An 18291-nucleotide genomic window follows, 5' to 3' on the forward strand; every position below is an offset into this window, starting at 1 on the left:
CAATTCTCTATTGAACAGGTAAGCAGTTTTCTATTGCTGTAAATCTGTTTTTAAACGTTTTGCAAGATAATGTTAAAAAGAGAAAGATTTCTGGCAAAGAGATAGCTCCAGTTATGATATAGGTGAAAAAAACACAAAAAACCAAACAAAAAAAAACAGGGAAGCAGCATTACATCACTGTACACAGCTTTAACTTCAGTGATTCCTGATTTCAGCCTGCATCAGCACTCAGTTTTAATATTATAATATTAATTTATTATTATTTAATACCATCACAATGTAGTGCTTTCTATAGGAGAGAAAACAGAAACCACAGGCATAGAAAGGGACCTCATGAGATTTCAAGCAGGGAGGATGATGAGTTCCTCCCTCAGCCCTTCCCAGAAAACAGCTGTGCTTTTTCATGCTTCAAAAAAGAAACAAACCTAAATGTAGTTTAACATTAAACAACCCAGGGGAAAGTGGAAAACCCCTGGTACCCATAATCAGCAGCAAATGCAGGAAGCCAGAGGCAGTTTGATTTTGGAAATTCAACTGTGGAAGCTTAAGGTGCATCACAGTTAATGCAGGGGCTGCCCCCAGCAGGATAAACCCTTATTGCTTCTTTCTGCTTCTCTGCCCCCCAAAAATCCAGCAGCACCCAGAAATCCCCACTGCACCCAGCAAAAGATTCTCGTTTGGAAGTGGTGTCTCACAACAGCTGTAACAAAGATAACAAGTTACAGAAAAGCTCTGCTCTCCAGGTGTCCAGCTAAAACCCTGCCTGGAACTGATCAACCACCTCCAAGGAAGCGCCTGAGAGCGTGCTGATAACAATTCTGACACCTGGTCAGCAGAAAAATTGTGACCACAAGAAGGACCCTTAGGTGCTCCTAAGAGAGTGAAGAAATTTGGAGTGGACAGAAGTGATTTACTCATGCACAAGCAGGTACTCACAGCTTCCTTCCTCTATCTTTTTAACTTCTTTTGGATGAGACATAAATTTCCTAACTACTCCTGTGATTTTAGGATTCTACAGCTCATCCATTTGGATTACAGGTGCTAATTGCACCATCAGAGCCAAGTTCTTGTCTGGACAATATGATCTAACTCTTCCTAAGCTCTTTCCTGCATCAGTTGGATGAGATATTTCTTTGCCTCCCCTGCTGTAATGGATTAGCTGCAGTTAGCAAGTGCTGAGAGTGACCCTCCCCGTGACTTTTAATTGCAATTAGCCGATTGGGGATGTTATAAATGACTTTCAAATTTCCAAACAATCAAATCTAATTAATTGATAATATACTTTAATAAATTGGATACAAAATAATAAAAAAATACAATTCAGTAAAAGAATACAATTTAGTAAAAAAGATACAATTTAGTAGATATATTCAGATATATATTTCTATATATATATGTGAATATGATTGGCCAGTGGTTACAAATGGTTAAGGCATAAGCAAAACTGACTGGGGTACTGGGAAGGCTTCTCACCTCACCTCATGTATGAAACAAAGCACTTTGAGCTAAACTTATATACTGTATGCTTATACATATTCATTAATGTTTGCCATAAGTTTCCTCCTATTTCCGATTTTTCTGACTTTACATCACTTTTCTTCACGGCACATGCCTCACTTGTTGTTGGGGGGTCTTCAGTCTTATTTTGGGATCTTTTTGTGAAGGCTTCTCCTCTTCCTCGTTGTCCTTTGGATAACCTCACAGCTTTGTGTGTGTGTACTAAGCATTGTGTTATGTTAGTCTACCAATTAGTCTGATATTTACTAAGCTTTAGGCCCAATGCCTAGATTCATTCTAATTTTGGTCCATCTCAAGGTCATTTTGGTCTTGAGACATCACTTATCTTCTAAACTACATCCTGTACCTCAATTTTGACATGTAACATCTGCAAAAGAGGTACATCTGCTTTGTAACACTGATTCTTGGTAGTTTCTAATAATAACTTTATTAACAGTTACAATTTAGTTAGCAGGAATCAATTCCATTTATTACAGGGAACTGGAAGGGAAGCTTTAAAGGGGCAAAATGAAAAAGGTGCCTTCAAGGAGAGATTTAGATCTTGTCCCTGAACCAAGTTTAAAGAACAGTCATAATGGAGGGTGAGTGGGATGGGTTTGTTGTGCATGCAGCGATTATTATCTGATGGGCTGAGTGTCCTTCTCTAGAGAAACTTTCACAAAAGCTGAGTTGAGTGAAAGGTGGTCGGGAGAGCAGGCAAAGCATGAAATACCTTTACCACACATTAACTCTGCATTTATGCCTCTTTTTACCTGGAACATCTGGTTGTGCTTTTTGGGAGACTTTAAAATACCTCAGCAGTCACTTAAAACATTTTGGCAAAGGTAAATACTTTTATCAGCTGATGCAATTCACAAATTTGTAGTAAATTCATGCAATTACTTAAAAAAAAAACCCTCAAGTTGTTGAAAAAATTTTTATGATTTCAATCTTGTTTTCATTTGTCATGTTAAATTTGTGTTTTGTTTGGAAGCAAGACTCAATGTGAAGCAGCAAGCAATCCAACAAGTACTACTACCAAGTAAAAACATTTTTATCCCACTCCTGACTTTTGAGGGATTTTGTCTTAGGAAATTGACAGTTTTATTTGCTTGTGGTTCTGGGTCTCACAAGCAGTTAGTTACAGAAATTAAGGGGAAAAAAGGAACTCAGCTGTTTTGAACCTCCTTCATACACAGACTTTCAGAAAATCAAGTTCCTGTTGCCAGACAGGGCTCTCTCCCTGGCACTCCTGACCACACAGCTACTTTTCTGACAGCCTTGGCATTTAAGCTCAGGTTGTCAAAAAGTTTCTAGAGGAAATGGAAAAAAATATTTATGGGAAAATATATTTTAAAACATATGCCACAGCTTTCCTATGTGATGCTCTATAAAAGGACATTCCAAGCAGAAAAAGCCAAAGTCTTCTAATATTTCTGTGTCTAACATGAATTATTTATGGGTGTCCAATATTTATTTCATACCAAGATTGTAATAGTTGGCCTCCATGTTATTCTGAAAGTAGCAATTTTCCATTCACAGTATCTCATTTTCAAAACTAGCGAGTGTTGTTGTTATTAGGAAATTCAATTGGTCCAGTGTCACCCTTCAGAAAACCTATTACAGATCTGGTTTATTTTTTAATCTGTCCCCATGTGTATCTGTAGGACCACAGCCAAAGACTCTCCTGGGGCAGGTTTATTACCCTGAGCACCACAGCTCACAAAAAAAAGAGTTGGGATGCATTCAGAGCATCCTGATTCCTGTTTTGGGAATTTCCTCTGATTGGGAGCTCTGCTGTTTTGGCTCTCTCTGTACCAGCCTCCAGCTCACCAGGACATTCCTGGGCTTTCTGAGTCCTTCCTCAGGCTGGAAGCCTTCAGAGCTGCAAATGTTGACCCACAGGAATCAGGCTGTGGGTCCACATTAATGTCTGTCTGCAACAAAGTAGTCAGAGTTTAATTGCATGGCACAAACATTGTGATTTGACTAAAACCAGTCCATTTGCTGCATTTTGCATTTGTGCAAAGCGCTTCTGTGCACAAGGAAAGCCCAGTGCAGCTTCCACCTCATTTTCTGTGACTTTGGATTTCAAAGAACTTCTTCATTAACATGGAAAATATTGAGGACACAAAGAATTCCTGCTGGGGAAATTGTCCAAATATAATGGATTTCTCTGAAGCATTTTGAAGCATCAGGGAGATCCTAGGAAGGTTTTAAAATTCTGTTGTGGTTCCACTGGCTCTTATACACAATACATTTCCTGTATACTTGACACTTGTCATTAAAGGATCCCCATTCTTCCTGAGTTTGTGCTACAATTAATCCTCTTCTAAGCAAATCACCACAGGCCAGATGTCCTCAGCAGAGCTTAAAAGCATTAAAATGCTTCCTACCCTTCCTTTCCCTTTTGTGATCTGCATTCATTCTGACAAGACTGGGGATTTCTGGCCAGCAGAGGTTTACATATCACGATTCACAGGATGCAGAAGCAGCACAACTCAAAAGCAGAGGCTGAAGCAACAGCCTGGCCCCATTTGCTTCTCCTTGGCCTGGGGTGGGGTAAAGAGGCTGTGACCACAGGGCCTTCCAAGGGGGAAGACAGAGAGATAAGATGTTTCAGCCCAATCCAAAAAAACCCTTAAAATCAGATAGGAACATTCACCTTCAAATGATACAGCCTAAATCGATTTGATGTATTTGCCCTGAAATTAGACAAGAAATAGATCAAGTCCCAGAGAGAATACAAATGTTATGACTGTAAAACAAGCCAGAGAGAATAGAAAGAGAAATATCAAATTATTCTGAGGGTCTCGATTATTTTAGAAGGATTTTTTCAGTAATAATCGGTAATATAGTTAAATATTATATAGTATAATAAAATAATTCAGTAATAATTATGAGGATCTCCATTATTTTCAGTTCATTCTTATTTTGTCCCACACAGGTATATTCTAGAGCAATTATTGAAGTACATGTTTTCCACAACATTGCAATGGATAGTTTAAATAGTAATAATTTCATTTAGCATAACCTACAAACTCTATGTTCTGTGAGCAACAAACCCCGACATTCAAGCTTCTGAAGGTGAAGAAATCCACATGAAAACACGAAAGGTTCTGCTTTCATTTTTCCCAGGAGAGGAATGCGTGAGTAACACCCCAAGGTCTTTTTGGGGTTGTTTTTTTAATGCAAATCCTGGCAGAGATGGCATGGATCACCTTTCCACCTCAACTCAGCTCTCCTGCTGGCCACTTGTCACCCTGCACCCAGGCAACAAAATCTGTGAGCTTCCAGCTGCTTCATTTGCTCCTTCCAGAAGAAAATCCTGGTCAGGAAAACGCTTGCCAAGCCACGTGGATTTTTATGCCAGACCTTCAGTGGAAAGTCAAACAGTTGTGGAATGGTTTGGGATGGAAGGGACCTTAAATTTGTGTTACTCCAACACCCTAGCCATGGGTAGGGACACTTTCCACACTTTCCAGGTTGCTCAGGGTCCCCATCAGACCTTGCCTTGAGCACTTCCAGGGATGGGGAGTCCACAACATCCCTGGGCAACCTGTGCCAGTGCCTCACCACCCTCACAGTAAACAATTTCCTCTTTATATCTAATCTTACACTACCCTCTCACAGTTCAAAGCCATTCCCTCTTGCCCTGTCCCTTCATGCCCTCTCCAGCTTCCCTGTAGGTCCTTTATAAATACATAAATTTCCTATTTCCAATAGGAGATTGTTGTAAGCTCTCCCCCAAGCCTTTTCTTCTTAGGGCTGAACAACTCTCTCAGCCCCTCTCCAAAGAATGACAGATCCAGTGAAATCAGCACATTTGTAATTTCTCTGCACTCCCTATGGAGGGAAGGGAACCTTCTGGAAAGTAGCAGGACACTACAGATGGCATCACCTGGTGCCTCTCTAAATGAATGCTGAACAAGCTAATTCAATTATTCCCAGTCCTTGGAGAATTTAGATGCATCATTATCCTCTTTGCCCTCTATGTATGAACACATACATAAAAAATATTTTACCTATATATATATATATATAGTATATACCAGTAAAGCACTTTCTTTTGGTTTATTTCAATTTTATTTTACTGTTTGCTGTTGTATTTAATTTTTAAGGTTGAAGGCATAAAACCAATGTATGTACTACAATCAGAATGTATGATTAGTGAATGAAACTATGAAGAAACTGAAATAATTTATTTGAAGTCTGCATTTAAATACACTACTGAATAAATATATATCAGCTAAATTCACCCTTTGCTGAAATAAAAGTTCCCCTTGAATATAATTTTTAACAATGGTCAGTGACTGCACTCAACCAGAGATCTGCCAGTAATTGATAAATTATTTTCTGGTGTAACTCAGCCAAAATTAGTATAACCCTGGGAAGCTGATGGAGCCACTGAGAAACCTCCATTGCAAAAGAGAGTGGTGTGTGACTCCAAATACCCAGGGAAAAACCCAAAGGGAAATTTAGCTGGTTTGCCAATGCTGTTATCTGACCTAAAGAGGGAAATGAGGATAAAAAGAAACTCAGGGAAGATTTTATTGGTCTCCCAAAATGTCCTAAAGGGCGTTGTAGCCAGCTGGGGGTCAATCTCCTCTCCCAGGTAGCAAGCCCTTTGTCTGGGGGAAAAGAGGAAACAGCCTCAAGTTGTGCCAGGGGAGATTTAGATTGGCTATGAGGAAAAATTCCTTCATGGAAAAGGCTGTCAAGCCCTGGAAGAGGCTGCCCAGGGAAGAGGGATTTAAAAGCTACGCCACGGTTGGCATCAGTGATCTTAAAGGTCATTTCCAGCCTGAGTGGATCAGTGATTCCACGACTCTGTGATTGATGATTCCCATCTCTGGAGTCAGTGAAAAGTGGTGTTTTACAACGGGAAGAGCGTTTCAATAACCAGTGTCTGACAGCGTTTGGGGTTTGAAGGGCAGGATCACTCTGCTGTGCTGCCCAGTGCCCTTCCCAAAGGCTGGCCCTGCCACCTTCCTCCAGCTCTGTGCCCGTGGCCACTCCAGCTCCTCGCCAAAGCCACCCGCAGGTGGCAATGTTGGATCTGTTTCTGAGGATTGTGTTAGGCAGAGTGGCCCGAGGATGTAGCACAGCTGTCTTCTCCTTGCTCGGATTTTCCATTTCAGGCATCGCTTCTTGTTTTTTTTCACCCCATGAAAATATGAAAACTCGCCATGAGATGCATTCCAGTGTTGAATTCACTTCTAGTTTGTTGATACCTGTGCTTAATCTTCCATCACTTGCAGGTTTCCTGGGTGGGTTTTGTGGAGTAACAAAGTTTTGGGAGTATTAAAGAATTCATTGAATTCTCTACTTGGTGCTTTCTGTAGCTGATACTTGGCCGACCTTGACAGGCTCAAAGGAGGTGTAAATCAGCACTCCATTGCTCAAAACATTTAAAACTCCTTTGGGCCAAGGATTTATTCCAGGAGCCTCAATACTTTTAAGTACTGCTAAAAGGAAGAGAGGGTGTAATGTTTAATGTTTAAACCTTCCTTCTCATTTTTCTCCACAGACACGGAGCTGGCAGATGCTAAATCCCCCTAGACCTCATTATCAAGGACTCTGAGGACAGCAGCAGGGGAAGATAACAACAGTGGGAACTGCAGAATGAATTTTGGCAGTGTCTTGTAAGGAGGAATATACAGCCAGGAGTTGGGAAGGAGCTTTTGCTCAGCTGTAGCATCTCTGAAAGCCACAAGGATCATGCACATCTCAGATCCCAGCTCTCTTACTCAGCTAGACAAGAGCAAGAAATTCTCACCTTCTTCAGCAGAAGCACTGGAGAGAAACCAGGTGATTAACTACTGCAGGGAGTAAAAGGTTATTTTAAAATCTCTTAATCCTTTTAAAATTCCCTTAAATCTAACATGACATATATAGTGAAGATGGTTGGTTTATATTGCTCAATTATCCTGCACATGTTGTGGGGCTGCAACTCCTGTTTTATGATTATTTTTAATTTATTTTAAATAGAATGCCTGAAACATGCACTTTCTTGATAGTCTCCCCCCAGTTTACCAGAGTACCACAGTAAGGTCCATATCCAGTTTCAAACAGGGTGAGAATGAAAAAGAAACTAGTTATATTTCTGTCACAGATTTCAAAGGTCTTGAGGAACAGAAGCAGGCCCCAAAAGGTGCCAGCAGTTGAGAGAGGAATAACCAAACCCATCCAAATGTAAGCATTGAATTTAAGAACCTAGGCACAGGAGGATTCTTTTGTCACTGGAGATAATCAGCATTTTTGGAGGAAATTTCAGTTGTAACCTTTCTACAAAGATTGAAAAATGACTATGCTTCAAATTCAGGCATTTGAGTGAGCAGGAATTCCTGATTTCTCAATTCTTGATAATCTGCTTTTATAGAAAAAAAAAATAAATCACATAGCTTCCATGATATTTTTTTTCTTTTTACATTAATTTGCATGAGCATGGGAAAAGTAGCACAGAAGCATTAATAACTAGACTAGGAATCACTGATTATGCAGCAGCTGAAAAAAATATCATTGTGTAGCTTATTTCAGATATGGAAATTATCTACTGTGAGTGCTGCTATCTCACGGGAGAATATGCCAACATTTGAACTTTTGTTTCACACACTCTATTTGCAGCAGGACTGTGATCAAGGGGGAAAAAAAAAAAAAATCCTTAACAGTAATCCCACCCTCAGAAACCCTCTGGAGAACTTGCTGCTGAGAAAGCCTGTCCTGGAAGCTGCCAGAAGCTGTAATCAGCTCATATATCAAAGCTGGAGTGCAGCCTGTCTGCTCCCCCAGTCCCAGCAAGAGTTAAAATAATTCTCATGGGTCAAGCTACAAATCTGAGAATAAGCAAGAAAATATGCATTACTGCACTCTGCAAGATTGTGAATGGATGATGGTGATCAAGACAATGCTTTGATGCTGCATCCAATACATTCCTACATATATTCCAAATCCTGCGTTTCTGTGGATTTAGTGAGCCAGGGGTGAAGGGAGGCATGTGGTTTACTTCCATGCTTTATGCCAGGCAGGCATGCTCACAATTTTTGCCTTTGTTGGCATTCAAACAGGGTAAAGTGTCACTTTAACAAAGCAGTTCATTTATCATGGGCTGAAGGGGTAAACTAGGCTTTTACAGTCAGGAGACATTTCTTCCTCTTTCCATTGCAAGCCTTAAAAAGGTCACACGCTCCCAGCCAAGGAGCCACTATCAGCACCAGACTTAAGGAGCACATGTGACTGTGGCTGTACAGCTCCTTCCCACTGGTTTTACACAGGTTCTTAGATGTGGGGATGGATTAAACCCCTAATTGCACTTTCATCTTCACAAGTCCATCCCAGTTAACTTGCTCCAAATATTAAGTCATCCAGTTAACAGCAAAAAGAAACAAAAAAAACCCTGAACCCAACCAACCAGCAAATCTGATTGCTCCCTGAGACAACACCTTTCTTTTTTGTGACCTGCACAGAGTGAGTAGCAATTTCAAACCTAGATAACCCTTTTCCCACTTGTTGAATTTGTTGTTGAATTCTGTTTTTGACTGTGATTTACCCCACTTTGTCTGAATCCATCCGAGCACTGGGAGGCAGCCACCTCTGGAGCACAGCAAGCACTGCACCCAAGGGTTTGCTCGAGGATGCTCCCCCATCCTGAACAGCTGTAGGGTGATCTATGTGAATCCTTCAGTCTTTTTAAGCCCTATAAAAACTCTCAGGTTTTCAGATAAGTGTAGATTTTCCTTTTAAGGAATGCTGTTAATGATACTGGCTCTAATGGGGGTTTTCATATTATTTTATTTTTTACCAGCTGTAGAATTTCCCTGGCAAGTGTCTTTATCAAGGAAGCAGCATTACCAGAAGTTCAACTTTGGTACTTTCACACAGTAAACATGGCTTTCCTAAACAAGTAGCCAGCCCTACAAGTTTCACTGGGGCTACTTTTAGAAAATATTATTGTTCAATTGAGCTAAACCAACCCTGGAACATCCTGTGTGAGCAAGTGGGGCTAGAGGTCAATAACCTTGGATGTATTGTATTCAACAGATCAAATAGCTGTAAATTATCCCTGAGGTGGGCAAGATTAAGTCAGATAAGAGCTAAACTCTTGTGGTCATGCAGAGATTCAAAACTCTGTTCCAGGCTTTTTGGAAGCCAGTGATTAAATGCTGGGAAAAAAAAAAAAAAAAATAAAGAGAAACATTTCAGATTATTAGAACCATTTACTCAGTGGGAAAGGGCATGAACTGCATTTTCTTAAGGACAAGCAAATGTAGAAGGACCACTACCAGATTGGTTGAACTCCAAAAGCACATCTTTCACATTAAGGTTAGATGATTCCCATGTGGGGTGCTAAGCAAAAGGACTCCTGATGGTTTTTTGCTCTCTAGGGCTTTTTTACCACATATAATGAAGTGTGGCATAAAGGAAAATGAGGCAGGATGCTGTAGAAATTCTCTTCATAGGCATTTGGGTGGTCAAAGCCTTGGTGGGGGGCTTGCAGTAAAAGTTAATTCTGGGGCAACCCTTGCTTTGCATAATGAGAATTTAAACAGCTGGAGGCCTCTGGGAAATGTGGATGTGGCACCCCAGCAGCTTGGGGACCATCTGCAGTCACTTTCATTCCTGTCTTCCTCTTAACCATCTAAATGATTAGCCAGTAAATCATCCCATGGAAATGGCAAAGTACCACAGGCCATGGATTCTGAATCAGGAATTCCTGCATCACATGAGTAATTTAACATTGGTTTATAGCAGCACTTTTGAAAAAAATATTGTTTTGAAACAGGTCCAGTTTAAATTAAGACATAAGGAGATGGTGTGTTTAAATAATTTGAAAATTATTTCAAACCTCTGTTCAAATACAAGCGAAACTGAACATGAACACTGAGAAGTTTAGTCACTTTATTTATTCCACATTTCTCTTCCTCTACTTGTGTTCATACCTACAGACAGCTCAGACTAAATCTACATTTAAACTCTATGTCTGGATGTCTCTATGTCTCAAATGGTACAAAGCACAGTCCCAGACCCAAACATCCAAGGAAAAAAAAACATCAAGCAAACATTGGATGCTGATAAACCTTGGGAAGCGTGAGGAGTTCTAAGCCAGCAAGAGTGAGCTTAAAATTGAAGCTGAACTCTGACCCACATATGAGCTATGGATTCCTGGGTTTTTTGCACAAATCACTCCTTATAAAGTAAATTTTTTTCACATTTAGTTTGAAGAGGAACACGCAGAACCCAAAACAAAGCAGCCCTGCAGTGAGTTCCAGACACAACTGGCCTGGCAGGACTTGACACCACTGAGAGCCCAGCTCAGGGTCCCTCTCCAGCCCAGGAGCCTCTGCCAGCAGCTCTGTCCTTGGCTGGGGGGGACACTGAGTTCCCTTTGCTGGAACACAGCCTGGCCTGGGAGAGGGGACACCACAGACACATCTGGCCACCCACCTGCACAGCCAGGTGTCCTCAGTGTCACCCCTGGAGGCAGGCTGGCCAGCTCTGGGCTGCTCTCCCACCTCACTTGGCATTCGGAGCTCTCACCTAGCCCACACTCAGTGCCAAGCAGCTATTTACAATCTATTTCCATCTCCACTGACATTGCCACAGGCATACTTGCCTTATGAAAAGAAATTCACCATTCAGAGGCTGCCTTTTTGCCCCCACAGCCAAAATACTGCTCTTTTGTCTTCCTGAAAAGAGTGGGAACCATGGAATAAACAGTATCTAAAATGGTTCAGTGAAGACTTTGGTTTAAGGAGCAGCAATCTGCAAAAAAAATGGGTGGTGGTATAGGCTGCATCAGGGTGCTGATTGCAAATAATAGGAATATATTACATATACCATTTACACACATACAGATGAACAGCAGAGGTATTTATTGGAGAAGAAATCCAAGCAACAACCTCTACATCCAGAGAACAAAGGTGGAGGCATTCTAACGTGCCTGAATTCTGATTCTCAGTTCTGACCTAGCAGCTTTGGATAGCAGGTTGGAGGCCAAAAAAAAAGTAAATAATTTTGCCACAACAAAGAAATCATTTCTCAAACACATCATGCTACTTCAAAACCTCTTTAGAAATCATTTTACTGGGGAAAAAACGATTAAAATGTTTCACTAATAGTAAAATACTAATCCTCACTCAACTTTACAACCCACCACTATGCTCACAGCCAGCTCCTTCCACCTCTTACAAATCCAGCTCATTACCAGTCATCATACCTTATCACTTGACCAAGATCATTTCTTTGAGGGCTTTGTCTTGCAAATTACTGATATTCTGCCCCCAGCCTAGAAAGCATTTGGGCACAATTTAGTCTTCAGTGAAGCTGCTGATGGAGTTAGAGTTAAGACTTGAGTACTGTTTTGGATCAGGGCCAGAGCAGGTTTTTCTTTGCAGGATTAAGTCCTAAATCTCCCTGCAGAAATGGTTCAGTTCCAGTTTTTCAACCATTGTTTTGTTCTCTGAATTTCTTCATTTGCTTTCATCTTTTGGAGGAAAATCAAGGCCTGAGGCCTGGCTCACTTGTACATTGTTGCTCTTTTACGTGAGCATAATAACTTCAATGAAGTGTCTTAAATCAAATCTGGGGAAATTATTATCTGGGTGAATGGATGTGTTTATGCACTGCTGGTTTCAAACAGCTGGTCACCAGGAAAAAACTCTTCCCCACTGTACAGCTGCATAAAACTCTACCAAAGTATTATTTTTCTCCTCCTTGTGATAAGAAAAAAATAAGCACAGGGTCTTTAGCAATGAGATAATCACAAGCTCTTCCTGATAACAAGCAGAAACCAAGAGGGCCTAAACAAGGAAGAGAACAAGGGAATTAAAATCCATTGTTTCAGTAAGGTTTAGACCCTGCATGTTTAAGGGTGATGATTAATTTTTTAGATGTAGCAAGTTTGAGAAATCAAATTAACAACATTTCTGGCAGAAATCTGTGGCATGATAAGGAATAAATCCTCATTTTTGTGGGTGAGGTATTGGAAAGTTTTGGTTTCCTTTGTCCTAACTGATTTCAAAACACATCAAGTGAGCCCTTCACGTCACTCTGGACTTCAACTCCCATGCAATTTCACCGTGGTTTTTTCAGTTTAGAATTATTTGACAAAATTTTCATATATAATGTAATATTTCTACAGGGAGCTATACCTGACACCATCTTACTGCATGTGGATGGGCAGAATCTGCCCTGTCCCTGCCTTGTCAAAAGGATGCAGAATGAGTGATGCAATCTCTCCACTTCCATGGAGATTCTCCCCACAGCTCTGACGAAAGCTCAGTCTAAACTTCAGCATGTGAGTGGATTTTCACCTGACAGCAATTTCTGCAGTTAAATAGAGCAGTAGAAAGTAATCACACCACGTGGCAAAGCTGGTCAAAGCTCATCTCAGACTGGCTGTTTAACAGAAAAACTACAAAAGAAGCCAAGCCAATCGTGATTTAGGGAAAATGAATCATCTGGCAAACGCTCCTTTATTTATCAACTAAATGCATCTTGTCTAATCTAGTAAGCAGCAATACCAGCTCAAGTTAACTTTAGGGCAAATCATCCTAAGCAGATTGTTCCTACCTTCATCTCAATAAAAGTGAAAGAATTTTCAATATTTGGTATTTTTATTAAAGCTACAAACTGCTTCTAATGTAGTAAACAATTAATGAATCCTTATTTTCTTCAATGTTTTGAGCTCTTACTTGCTCTTTTTCAAAGAATTATTATTTTACCATCCCAGCAAAAGCCCAGGTGGCTATTGAGGAAGTGAATCTGGGCACATATTTCTGTGAGGAAAGAATGCTTCTGGCTAAATCTAACATAATTAAGGGCTGTTACACATGATCCCTCAAACAAAATCTGCTTAGGTAGAAATCAATGATAGGATGCATGTAAATTCTTTATAGTCAATATTAATGCAATAATCTCGTGGGAGCTGTTCCTTTGGGGAATGTTTTAACTAAGACATGCAGCGAGGCAGCCTTCAGCAAGAAAAGCAAGCTGGAATAGGAGCATCTCGAGAGCATCTCATTGCAGATCAGTGGTATCCTGAATAATTTGATCAGTTCCACAAGTCCCTGCTAGAGCCAGATAAGCTGCCTACGTTTATATTCCTGGGGGGAGATAGAAGATACCCTCGGTGCTGCTGCCAGATGGCTCCCAAATGCCTTTTGGTGGGAAGCAAGGCAGACTTTGCTGGTGCAAGTTGAACTCTCACCTTGTATCAAAACACATCTGGACCTAAAGGCTGTTCCCAGGTTCTGGAGTCTGGGTGTAGCCTAATTTAAGTAAAAAGCAAAGAATGGATTATAAAAAAAATATAAAAAATTTAGAAATCTGAAATTTTATTCGTGTTTTTTTTTAAGTATCGTGATTGAAAATCTCTTTGTCTTTATGTCCCTTCCTATAGGTGAATGTTACAGAACATAGTTGTGACACCTTTACCACATGCAACTCCTCCAAGGAAAGCTACTGCCTTTCACAGCAGCTGCAGTTCCCAAAACTACTTGAATTATCTCTCTGTTTGTAAGGTATTGCGATATTAGTCTCTTCTCTACAGTTTCAGCTCAAATATTCATCTTGTGAGCTGTTTAAGTACATTACATTAGAAAAAAGAAAAAAATCACAAGAACACACACAATGCAAAATTCCAGATTTAATCTATCCAAAAGCCACCATAATTCACCTTCACTAGGTGTATAGTCAGTGATACATTTCTTAATTACATGATTTAATTTCTTAATTATATGATGAAACGATTATTTTCCCCCTGGAACTCAGCCTTTACCACCAAGCCTCAGCCTGAAGGACGATGTTGCAGATAACCCACCTAAGGAGCACCTTCCTCCCAACAAGTGGCTCCTGAACCCTTGAGGACTAATTAAGGCTAAAAGTAACCAGCAAAATTTGCCTATTGGCAAAGGCCACAGCTCCAGGACTATATTTCATTTTCCTTGCCAAAGCGAGCTCTAAGGAGCAGCTGTAAAATTCCTGAATCCAGGTCAAAATTCAGTTTGCCTTCAAACCCAGCCTCTGTGTGTGTGTGTTCCCATACCCTTTCCCTTTCCCAAATCCATTCCAAAATTCACCACACCTGACTCCCAGCCCAGCCTGTGTGTGTGTGCTCACACCCCCTCCTTTTCCCAGGAGCTTCTCCCGTATTCCTGCCGCTTTTCCGAGCTGCGCAGGATCTGGTGGAGCCACAATCGCCTTCCCCAGCGAGCTGCTTGGCACAAGACCTGGGAAAAATCTCCATGCAGCAACAACTCCCAGGCCCACACAAGAATCCCACAGAGAGAAAACACCACGGGTTCTTGTGGTGCTCACCAGGATGAAGTAAAGCCAGAAATCCCATGGGTTATAAAGTCGTAGAACTAAAAATACTCCAGGCTTCTGACACTTGTCTTCAGAGAAGCCATTCCCAGCACGTTTCTGCAGTCTGTCTGAGCCTGGTTGAACAAGGAAAAGAGTTTTGTGATGTTTCACTGAAGGTAGAAGAGTTAACAACAAAGCAGGGACACCACCCACAGCCTGCTACAAAACTGTGGAACGTGCACTCAGACACTGCTGGCTCTTTAAAGCACAGAATTCCTCACAGCTCTTCATTGGTCAAGCTTTAACCTTAACTTAAAAATTTTCCTTAAAAAGTTGAGATTTTTCTCAGAGGAAAAAAAAACCCCAGCACATTCATTTTTTACATTCATTTTTGTAACTGATGTTGATTCCACGTAGTAAAAACCAAATATTGGAGAGAAAAATTCTATCACTAAATAAAACTGCCTCCCATTTTTTCCACTTTACCATGACTTAGCTGTCATCTTAATAAATGTATTATCTCAATCTTTAACATGCATAAAATCTATTTTTGTAATAGTGTTACAAAAGCATAAAAAATATTCACTTTTTTTGTGTCTCTCCATTATGGACATTGCTGAAGAATTTCAAAACTGCAACAGTTATTCCTTTCTGCAATGTAAAAAATTATATTTTTCTAATCTTTGAGAAATATTGGGCTCACCACATTTTCAAAGCCTTCAACTCTGCCATTCAGGTCTTCAGAACAATGAATTAGTTATTTTTCAACAATGGAAAAGTGGACAGCTTTGGGTACATTTGAGTAATTGCCTGTTTTGAAGGATCAGTGGCCAAAACTGAGAAGATGTCCTTTTAAAATATTGGTAATTGTTCTTCCATCTGAAAGAAAAAGAAGAATATTGTTACATAAACAAGAAGCTTTAAGCTCAACATGACTCAACAAGTGGGAGAATCTTGGAAAGCAAAGCTTTTATGTGATATCTGAATTGTGTCTTTTTCTACTCCAGCCTAATCTTCTTCTGTAACAAATACACCCCTGGTTTTAGACATTTATTGTTCTTTAAGAGGAATATTTTTTAAAAAGGCTTTTATTCTAAGTAACTCTGCTGCAATTATTTTAATTATTTTTTATGATTTTTGGTTTTTTGCTCCATTTATAAGCAATTATCTTTGCCATTAGCAATTGGTTGAAAATTTTCTTATGCATAAACAACAAAGTAGGCCCTTATGGCAATAAGTGCTTTCTTTAGGAATCTATAAAGAACATTTTTGTCTATTCCTGCCAGAAAGCATGACCTCTTTTTAATGATACAATTATCATAATTACTGAATATTATCATTACAGCCAACTCATGTAAGCATGCAGCTTTATAAAAAATTTTCTATTTTATAAATAGATAATATAATTTATATATAATATATACATTTATATATAAAATTATAAATTTAATTTACATTTCTGTATAAAGAAAGGAATTACGTAAAGGCAACGAAATGCACAAAATTCAAGCTCAGACCACGGACTCCAAGAATAATTCAGGTTGGATGTGACCTCAGCAGGCTCAGCACTGGATGCAGACCTGCCTACCCTCAGCTTCTTCAGCTGGCTGCTAAAAAATTGGCAAGAACGGAGTGCAGAGCCTCTCTGGGGTTCCCTTTCCAAGGTCTGATTGTCCTCAGGGTGATATTTTTCCCCTTTATGTCAAGCCTGCATCAGCCAGGGCTGACTTTATGGGTCCAACCCTGCTGAGCTCCAGGGCCAGGCAAGTTCAGAGCATGAGGACACAACTTGATGTGGAATAACTCATCAAATAGGTTGTCATCCCTGCACAGGACCTTGGTTTTAAAGGTGGTGCTTAAATGTAAATGCTGCTGAGAACAAGAGCATCAGACAGAGAGATGTCTTTTTGGTAAGTATAATTCAAACCCAACTGCTGAAACCTATTGTAAACAAGTGTTTCCAACACTTTTTCCAGATATTCCCAATTAATTGATAGAGCTTTTCAGGATTCAAGTATTAAACTGGGCAGACACAGGATCTGAAGATTCACCACCTGCTTCTTTTTGGAAATGCTCACTTAGACAGTGTCAGTGTCCCAAATAACAGAGATAAAACATTTCTTATTGTGATTTGGCTGCAGAGCTCCAATGCTATTCTCCTGTCCCAGCAGTTTGAAACCCAACACATTACAAAGAAGCCACTAATGGTCTATTTTTGGGTGGTTTTTTTGTTGTTGTTGTTATTCTATTCCTCCTATGTATTAAACAGAAATATTCCAAAAGTTTTGGTAAGGTCCCTTTCTAGAAGTTTCCTCCCTGTGCCAGAAACATTTGGCTGGCTATCACATTTCAAAGCCTTACACCACACAGAGCACGCAGTGAACCTTTCCCAATAAATTTGGAGCTCGTGTGTAACAGCAATTTGTGGTTGATGTAGCTATTAATAAATGTTTCTACAAGTCAGCATCCCTACATACCACCTCCTTCCCTGGCACAGGAGTGAGAAGACACCTAAGGGAGTTATAAGTCTTAACAGGCATTAATTAAGCATTAATTCCAAGGAATTACATAGGGAGGCTAAACATCTTTGCTGCCTGTGTAAGCAGAGATGAGGATTTGCTGCTGTTAAACCAGAAATCAGGCTCTGCAGGTGTCCTGAGTCACCTGCAGGACTCCTTCCTTTTCTCCACTGACAACAGAGCAGCACTCAAATGAGTGTCCTTTCCTTAAATAAAAGCCCTCCAAAATGATGAAACCACATCCCCAGTTCTTGGCTGTTTACAGGGTAGTTAAAAAGTGTCTTTTCAAGCTGGAACACACAGAAAGCAGGATTTAATGAACAGTCCTGCTGCTAAGTGGTAGTTTAGCTCTGCAGATTTTTGATCACTTAACACAACCTTCCAATTAGTCGTGGGAAAAATGAACAAAATCAGGAAAATACTTCAAAATATAGGATGAGTGTTCAACACTTGGTACAAATGAAAGAGAAATTTGCACCCCATTAGGGAAATTTCAATGCCTAAACAGTCTAATCTTAGGAGCTCACTATGTTTCTTCTATTACATCAATCTATCAACATTTTAATAGCTCAAAGCAGCACCTACACCAGGTTTCACTAATTATCATTCAGAAGAAGCTTGCAAGTAATTAGTAGCTTTAAATTTCTTGGTACCATCGGTAGCCAGTAACATAATCAGAGTCTTAACACACTAGAAGGGTTGTAGAGAATAAATTGCTTTCTCTCTTGAAGACAAACGTTTTTACGCTGGGTTATTTTCAGGGGTTATTTTTAGTGTGGCTGGATAGCTGGTAGAGTTTGGTGCTTGTAAGATTTATATAAATCATGGAAGAAGGTGGCTTGTGATGCAGATGGCACAGGGCCATGGAATGCACACGCTGCCTGCCTTAAAAAAGACATAAAACACGTTCCTCTCACCATCCCCAGAAAACCTAAAAGAGTTTTTATCTTTGTTTTATTCAAAAGTCAGC

The 18291-nt window shown here is 40.1% G+C and overlaps 1 long non-coding RNA gene across 1 annotated transcript; it reads right to left on the reverse strand.

The window, feature by feature from the left end:
- Positions 1–14128: 14128 nt before the first annotated feature.
- Positions 14129–17859, reverse strand: LOC147653824 (uncharacterized). Its single transcript, XR_015285944.1, has 3 exons — positions 16258–17859; positions 15506–15681; positions 14129–14936 (listed from the first exon to the last, which is right to left on the reverse strand). It is a non-coding gene; the product is annotated as an uncharacterized LOC147653824 (long non-coding RNA).
- Between the last annotated feature and the right edge of the window lie 432 nt (positions 17860–18291).

The sequence above is a fragment of the Cyanistes caeruleus genome, chromosome 4 (genome assembly GCF_971803275.1).
Source record: "Cyanistes caeruleus chromosome 4, bCyaCae1.hap1.1, whole genome shotgun sequence".
Lineage (NCBI taxonomy): Eukaryota > Metazoa > Chordata > Aves > Passeriformes > Paridae > Cyanistes > Cyanistes caeruleus.